We start from the raw sequence: 9,542 nt of genomic DNA on the forward strand, positions 1-9,542 counted from the left end.
ATGACTGTGCAAAGAATGACGAAATTACCAGCTATGCATGTTCCTCTAAACTTCAAGATAACATGAAGCAACTTTTATAATTCGAGCTGTTTATAAACAATGTTCTGCAGTAATTTGAGACACTTCAAGTTCCGTGACACACGCTCGTCGTTCAGCTAGTTCTCGTGTCACAGAGTTGGAACCCCGTACTTTTCCTCAGAATAATTCCGTGGAACGATGATGGAACATTCTCTCTTCCGAAAATAGAATTATTTTACTGATTTAATAACTCAATCTTCCACTGGTAATTTAAAAGCTTACAAATCACCTGATTCTATTATTCAATGCAGTGTACTTGGTAGCCTCCAGATTTTAATAGTTTTTAGTTGCAGCTCCCGCCTATAGAACAACTGGCCATTTCTGAACCGTTAGTATTACCCTAATACCAGGGTTCTAATAAAGAATTAAAATTTAAATATATCTACTTTACTGTCATTATTTTGTTTTTCGTGTTGGTGTTTCTACAAGTAACGCCACTACGACTTTAAAATTTCAATCATTAATTGGAAGCTAACAAGCTTCTGCACTTCCGTTTTACTTTCATCTTTTGGTAGATAATTTATATTTCGACAAGTGTTTGTTGATTGTAGTAACGCCCCTGGTTTATATGAAAAAAGCCACACTTTAATACTGGGCAGTATCAGAAGAAAGGAAGTTGAAGTTACCTGGATGACTTTATATTTGCGGGCCCAGGGAAGCAATTATTTGTAATACAAAATTTATATTGGTTGAATGTTTTCCTAGTTCTTGTTAACATTTGGGGGTTCCAATTGTGGAAGAAAAATCCGCCGGTCCTACGACTTGTTTATCATTACTGGGTCATAAAATCGACATTATCGTCATTGACAATTCGTGTACCGCGGGAAAATAAAAATGCGGGAGATACAATCACTTGCTTAGATATTGAGCTTTGCCTGTCAAGTCGGGCATTAATTTAGTTTCAAGGGTGATGTGTGTATATTTTTAAATAGTTTTAACGGCGTCGCATTTATTTGTCAGTCTTTCTTGTTTTCAAATAATACACTAGAATGGTAAAATGATAACGCCGGTGCTGGTGGTTTAGGGTCAGCATGTGATATGCAAGTGCACTAGGTGTTCTTTCAATGGCCAACAGACGGACGGTATTTTAAAAAATATGACCTTCCTAGAGTTAATTCTGATAACTGTAATGCTTGAGGCCCCAAGGCTGTCTGCAAATAACTTAATATTCAGTGTGATAACCAGAGCCTCGTCGATATACAAAGTAAACAATCCTCAAAGTCAAAGCGGGTGATGCACCTACTCCTCCCCCTCATTCTGTGCATAAAGTCTGGTATAGTATTTCGGGTGCGTTAACATTGAAACAAGTGGATAAATTGCAAGAGGTGTTGCCAGAGGAATTCCTCATCCTCATTTTCTCGCCGGAGCTGAAAGACATCTACACTCGTCTATAGCATCGAATACAATGCAAGCATATGCACAATGACTGGAAAAGTTTTCAGAATTTCTCATAATTTAGGTGTAGCTTGGCCTCCCCAGATTGACCACTAAGTATTATTTATCCGATTTGTATAACACCAGTCATTTGAACCATCCTTGTCCCTGTAATACATGTAAGCAATTGGTAACAAGTGCAAATTGATAGGAGTGTCTGATCCGTCTTCTCAGTGTATAATTTGTATATTATTAAACGGCTACATTCACCAACGTCCAGGAAAGGACATACAAATACCCATAACACAATGAACCTTAAAGTCCGCCCTTTCAAATATACCAACCATGTGCATTAATAAATACGAATCTGTTCGTCTCTGCTTATACCATTGCGTTGTTCGGTTGTGAAGGATTGAGAAGCTCATTGTTATCAAAGGCGAATCAATCGACAAAATTATTTCGATAAATGCAATCGCCCCTGAGAAAGCATCGTTACATTACGTCATTCGAAGATATACCAAACTGGGCGATCACGAACGTATTGTTATCAAACTATCTACAGACCAGATCAGTAAATTCCGGATCCTCGTACAGTACCTGCACATGCATCCTATATGACGGGAACCGTTGGTTTGCCACTTCGATGGCCCAACGGTTACAAGGTATAAATTTATCTCAGTATTTAACACGGCATTATGTCTGCCAGTTTAAACATCACGCGACTGAGTTCTCATAGCTTTTGCATAGGTTCTGCTACCACAGCCACCTAAAATGGTATCCCGGCATACAAGATACAATAGGTCGGCCACTGCCGTTCGAAGTTATATCCGCTTAAGTCTCTAGCTTTCCAGACTTAATATAAAAACGGAAGAGTCTGGCCATTAGGCACCAATGGCTGGTTGGTGCTAGATTGTTTGAGGTAACCCAACTTTCACGTTTTGAAGGGTTTTGCCATTTGCTGTCAAGGTCCTACTTGTCTTACATTGGTAGTCAGGAATACTCATAATTCACCTGCCACACGACGCTATACCAATTCATAGTTATATATGTTTTGTCGTTGTTCAATCATAAATATAAGCAGCTTTAACATTACTTTAAATTGCCTTCGAACTATTTCATTTCAGTCTGGTGTCGGCGTATGTAAAGCACATCCTCCCAAGGGCATTGGCTCGGCAATTCTTAATCTCCATCTGAAGAATGTAGAAATAGAATGACAGGGACACGCAGGCTTCACTCTCAAACGCGTTCATTAAGTTGTAGGAATTCCCTCACTATCATCTAGTGCACTGTGGGGCAAAAACATTGGTAGGTTCTGTACCAGGGGTGAGTTTGATAAACGTTTACAGTTCACTTGTCAGCAAATGCCAAACAATCAATTCTTTGAGTCGCCAAGATTTCCCCATAATATTGATATCAAACCCATAAAGGCAGCTCGCGGACGGGTCAACAGTCACATGCAAAATAGGACACAGAAATCAATCGGTTCAAGAAGCTTCCAGACCTCCATTTGCACTTCTTATGGGGTCCATCTCACTGACATGAGCGCAGACCCATTCCTTAACGAAGTCTGAGCTACCTTGATTTGTGTCATACATCTTGGAATCCTCGTAAACGTCTTAAACTTTGTTTTTCTGATATGTTAATTTCGATTCGTTATTAAAAATATTAGTTGCTACTTTCTCTTTATGTCAATAAGTAGATGCATGCCTTCTTTTGGCATATCGGCCGCCCAAAAAAAGGAAACATTACAGTGTCAAAATTTAATCAAGTACTTACATATAAATATAAATATATAGTAGGCCTTTAATAAACCTGATTTTAGCGGTGGATCAATTATGATTCTATATTGCGGCATTTGTTGTGCAAAATATTGCACATAGTTAACAGCCGTACGCAGTCCGGCACTACTGAACGATAGGCAACATGTGAAATTAACATTGTGTGAAAAGTATGAAATGTTGGAATCGTGTGAAACATTGTATAGTTTGTTAACATTGTGAAAAGGGACGAAATGCGCTGCCAAATGTAATGACCCCGTCTCCCGCTGTCATTAAGCCGTGCATTTTCTGCCAAACCTCAATAATCATTGTTATCAGTATAAAAGAAATAATAAATACATGTAGCCTTTATAATACGTATCATTTGCTGCAAATCGTTTTGTTATATAATAAAGAATTGTAAGAGGAATTTTACTGTTAAGTCGTCCGAGAGAAGCCATTGTCATGTTGAACAAAGTATGTGACAGCTTTGAAACATACTATGGCCCTATAATAATTACTAGGTCTGTCGCTAATGCCTTGTCATCACTGTCTGGTTTACCTCTAAGGAAATGTACGCATTCTCAACAGTGTCAATTGGAACAAAAGTCTTACCGCTTGAGTATGGAATAATGATATTTAATGGATACTTCACAGTTGTCATAATACCAGTCTCTAAAGCACATATCTCACTGCATTATCAAATCAGCACTTTCCTCCATACATAACATTATTAAATAAAATACCATCTTCCATATAAGAACATGACGAATTTACAGTTTCCAGAACTGAGTGTTGTTTGTCTAAGCATATATATTTTATTGTATGTCGAGCGATTTGACGTAGGTCTTAAAACTGTGACAATGGAAACGTCTCATATTGCGTTGGGCGACTTTAATATCCGAGAATGTATCACATTGCCACCCCGCTGGTCACCATTTTTCACAACGTTCCCAAGTCAACTGGTGAGCGCGTGACAATTGGGATGAAGGAGGCTTTTGAAATGTTTTACTGGAGAACATCTGCTTGCACTGATTTTTACGCTTTTAATGAGTGGTTCATATTTGTAAAAATGTGTCTCAGTCTCAGCCATAACACATAAATAGTTAACACCTGATTAATGTTTATTATAATTCCCTTTATCGATCCTGTATATTTTCATCCAATTAATACATTTAACTTAAATAAACACCCATCAGTTTCAACACAAATTTTAATACAACAAAGTATAGCTCTATGTCGTGAAACGTTCAATGCCAAGTCATCGTCACTTTCACAAAGCAAAATTAAATCTGATCATTATACATGTATGCAAACAAAATCAACCATCGATGTATGAAATGTACGTATTTTACGGACCAGGACAAGATACTTGACAACTGACAACACACAAATGACAGTCATATAGGGTTTTTTTATGAACGTTCTAACACGTGAATTCCATTGAGGATTATTAGTTCTAGCATTGAAGTCAGCCATAAAAACAGGAATGCCCTTATCACAATACGAATAGTATGTACAAAACATTTGTTCACTGTAGGCATTTTACACATCTATAGCATGATTCACGGCAAACATAACTGAAAAAAATGAATGAATTGGTTTGGCTCAAGTTGCAGTTGTATACCAATTATTCGGTCATCATCTTATACCAGCGGTACAATAAAATTGTCTTATTTCTTATTCCAGAATAAAGCATCCCTACTTTGCCTTATCTGCACCGGTCCTTATCACACACTGTATGGTAATTGTATTCCGAAGAGAATGAATCTAGAAAAAAAAATGTCATCAGGTAACAGCTGCCAGAAATACCAATATAATCTTCCTTAAGAATGTCGCTTATGTATCTCATGATCTCACAGACGCATGGTAACGTTCTCCGGACGATTCCCTCTGGGTTTGGAATCTCGAACGGTAATTCACGAGAGAGCCAGGCCTTACAAGTAATGTAACAAGGCCAAAAAGCCCTATCTAGAACAAGATCTGAATCTTCATTGTCTATCAAGTAAAGTTTCAGAAATACCTTTTTACTGTTGGATCGTAGTGGAAATATGCATATGCTGGAAACCCCGGATTCCTTGGTTTGCATCTCTTCTCGGGAAAACGCGAACGGGAATTTGAATACCCGCAAGCCTGTAATCCACCGTCAGTTTGAAGTTCGGAGTCAATGATGACTGGATGTTTGTCAACAATAAGGATGCGAGGTGCGGCCGCTAAATACTCCCACGACTGAGTAGAACACATGCAGTATGGTTTACAGAATCTGGAGGATGTAAATGAAGAGTTCATGTGCGCCGCGGGGTTATCATCACTATTATACTGTCGGCTTCCGCATAAAATAAATTACGTTTGCCCCCTTGGCCAATGGGAGGTTATGTCTCCAATTGTTTTCTCTATTCGTATTATATTTACAGAAACAAATTAACTCTGGTATATATATATATATTGTTGATATTGTATTGATCATGCTGTTAATTGTAGATGATAATTATGGCCATTTTAGGCAAATCACCTGAATAAATTAAATACATTTACAAACGAAATTACAGGAAAAATATGTGTTCCTTGTTTATTATATTTACAGAAACAAATTAACTCTGGTATATATACATATATATATTGTTGATATTGTATTGATCATGCTGTTAATTGTAGATGATAATTATGGCCATTTTAGGCAAATCACCTGAATAAATTAAATACATTTACAAACGAAATTACAGGAAAAATATGTGTTCCTTGTTTATGATGGAATAACCGCTAGGTGGCGTTTAATAAGCAAGAGTGATTTTTACGCACGAGAATTCTGATAAGTTCATATCGACTGAATTGATTAGTAAATTTTATAAGCAAATGTTTATTGTGAAAGTTTTCTGTTATTATGCAATTTCAAAGCAGCAAAATGTACTTGAGAAAATACTCTGTATATACAAATTGCTACCAAGAATACGGGAGATTTGTTTATTTTAGTACAGAAGTTTTATCTTCTTGCTACGAACTCATTTTATTAAAATGAATTGTGAACTTGAAGACATTAAAACGCAATGTTTTTTGCATTTTTCCATACATGGCTAGATAACGCTCAAAAATAAATTTAATATTTAGAGTTTGTTCCGGTTCGTTATGAGTCACGCAGGCCATTTATCACGCAATTTTCAGAGATCTACTCATTAAATACCGAGCGCAAGTCAAGGGAACTACTGTAACCATATGTACCTTTCGGTTTGATGCAGCCGGGGTTTAATGAACCCTAAACCTTCCACACTAGAAGCAAACGCTCTACTACTTAGCTATCGGGCGGTATGACCAATGGATAAAACATATAATAAGTACACTTTACAAACGTGACAAGTGAACCGAATGACCAATGACAACAACTTACATTTCAGAACATCCGCGAAAACGGTGAACGGTAACCGGAATTATTTCGCGTTACTTCATTGATAACTGTCGGCATGAGATATTGTAATGGAAGATATAACGCTCTATATTTAAATCCGGATGAAGGAAGAAGGATACCATTGAATGTGAGTTGTACCAAATTTGCGAAACACTACTTGTACGGGTACGGATACGTGTAAGCTACTTTTTGCGTACTACATCATCTAAAATATGACATTGATTCCATTAATTTATTTTAGCTTGATTGTGAAAACAGCTGAAAGCTGATATGAATAGTCTCCAGTAAGATTTCTTGGTAGAAACCACTACTTTGTCTTTTTTACAACCTAAGAGAACATGTCCCTGGTGGGTATAAACCGCGGGACCTCTGTGGTGATAGGCGGACATCTATACGTCTATACCACTCTCAAACTTAACAGGACAGTGTACTAGTTAAGAAAGGCATGTAGGTCATCACGAGGAAAGTGGTTGATGTGAGTATCAGACAGCAAATATTCAGTTAAATTTCGTAAACGACTTTCTGACTTCACTGTGACATTAACGTGTACTTAAATGTATACGTACAGTACACGTAACATTTCACAACCACTCCAATAACTAGTTTTGTTGTGTTTGTACTGCGACGTGTCCTACGTATAAATCCATATAAATCCAAGGACATGGCGGTACTCTAATAACCTACGAATTTTTAAAGAACGTCTGCACTATGTACTTAACAAATCATAAAAATGTTCGTTAAGTACCTGTATGAGAACAAAGAAATCACACATTTTCACCTTTTACAGTGCAAAAAAGTGTCATGAGAAGCTGAAAAACTTGAACTTGGCATAAACACACTTGGTTATCAAACTCTCAACCTCTTTGGTGAAAGGCTGACACGTATAACATCAGACCCCTTTCACCCTTATTGTTGCATAGTTTGGATTAGAAACAACAGAATGAATTATTTTTGTTGTCTGTTCAGTCTGAGGGTCTTATTTTCTTCTGGTGTTGCTTAGTGACACAAAATTAGAACTTTCTAAAATGTTCAATCATTGCAAAATCATACTGGTACTTTTTATGTGCTGGCCAACTGTAATCCAAAATGTGGGCCGTAATTTTGTCTGGTTAAGTTAAGAGACACAAAATTAAAAAAAGTGTCTAAACATTAAAAAATCAGAATGTTACTTACTTTGTGCTGTCAAACGGTAATCAAGAGTGTTGGTTTGTATATTTATGCACCACTAAAATGTTACCACGGTCTCTAGGTCCGTGGAATAGCGGGGACTTTGACTTTGGGTCCAGTCAATCCAAGGTAAATTCCCCGCTCCACAGGGACAAACTGCTGCTAAAATACCCCCGCACCCCGGGGACATCATAGGTCCATGCTCCGCTATTTTCGGCGCGAAAACAAAACCACCGCATTCACTCGGCACTGCAGGGCCACCTGGAAGGTAAGAACACGGCCCATTTCGCCCGCTATCTCCGGTATACATTTGAGGGGTGTATTATATGCACATAATACACATGTTACTATAAATAGTAACATTTTACTATAGAAATTCGTTCCCGCAATAATAATTATCGTCTCCGCCCGTGAGATTATCACCGCACTTCATAGCGATTATAGCATAATTGCCTGACGAAGACAAAAACGTGCACACTGACGTCATTTTTACGAAAATAAAAATGGCCGCCATATACTTGGTAGGCAAACATTTAAACATTAAAAGCGTTAAAGGGATTATTTAAATGCAACTATCGGTGCAACAATAGTGAAACTAGTTTTACCAATAATGACACATTCCGTGTTTCAGTAACGAGTACTACCCGAAACCGTACCGGATATTTACCTTCGATAAAGGTCATAAAGCAGTGAGACAAGGAAATGTTTTGTTGAAACGTTTTGTTGTACTTTATTTGCTGAGAAATGTTAATTATTCCAGCGAAATGGCTAGGGTCATTCAAGCCGAGATTCTTATGAAACTGCTCCTAGGCTTGATCGACCCTAGCTGTGCCCACCTTATGAAATAAACATCACACTCAGCCGATGTAAAACAGGAAATATTTGAAGAATTGAAAAATTGCAGGCTAATTCTAAAAACACGTACGAAAAGGTTTGTTATTTTGATTTTCAGTCACTCGCTATTTTTCGCAGCTAATGCCATCCGAAACCATTTTTTATCTCAGTTTTAAGACTTTTAGACTGCATATCCTAATTATATGACATATCCTTTATTATTCCGCAAAATTATGGTTTTAAATCTGTTTGAAATAATTGACAAATGACAAAACATATGTATTATACAGGATAATACATGGTTGACCATGGCTTTTGGTTGAAAATTGCCCCAGTGAAAATAATTGCCCTCGGGCGATTATTCCATCCACTGGGGCAACTATCAACCAAAAGCCATGGTCAATCATGTATTATTCTATAACTAAAAGGGTTTCGTATAGATTTAGATTCAGGGGCCATGATTACGGACAGTCTCAAGTCTCGGTTTAGTCTCAAGACTCGACAATGCAAATCTGCATTGCAATGTAGCTTTCCTTCTAGTTAAGTTTTGATTAAGAAATTTGCAGAATTATATTAGTATTTGATCTATCATTTATTTTCGTAAAACTGATGAAATAAAGATAATAACTTAAATCATAATACATATGGTTCCATAGCTCAGTGGCTAGAGCGCCTGTCTAGTAAACAGGAGGTCGTGGGTTCGATCCCCACTGGAGCCTTTTGAATCAATTTTGAGATATGGGTTGGATGTTATAATATATATATTTAGTATGGGACATTTGTTACAAAGTCATGTCGATATTTTTAAGACAAAGCGTTCGTTTCAAACTCGAGATTGAGTTAAGATTGTCAACTGATTCATAGTTGTTCTTTTCATGTGCGGTTTAAGCTTTGTTTATCTGATCTAGATGGGTAACGAATTTAGTTTTGAG

General features: G+C 37.2%; 1 non-coding gene across 1 annotated transcript; it reads left to right on the plus strand.

Moving 5' to 3' along the window:
- Nucleotides 1–9,256: 9,256 nt before the first annotated feature.
- On the plus strand, nt 9,257–9,329 carry Trnat-agu (transfer RNA threonine (anticodon AGU)). The gene has a single exon. It is a non-coding gene; the product is annotated as a tRNA-Thr (tRNA).
- Nucleotides 9,330–9,542: the final 213 nt, after the last annotated feature.

The sequence above is a fragment of the Mya arenaria genome, chromosome 15 (assembly GCF_026914265.1).
Source record: "Mya arenaria isolate MELC-2E11 chromosome 15, ASM2691426v1".
NCBI lineage: Eukaryota > Metazoa > Mollusca > Bivalvia > Myida > Myidae > Mya > Mya arenaria.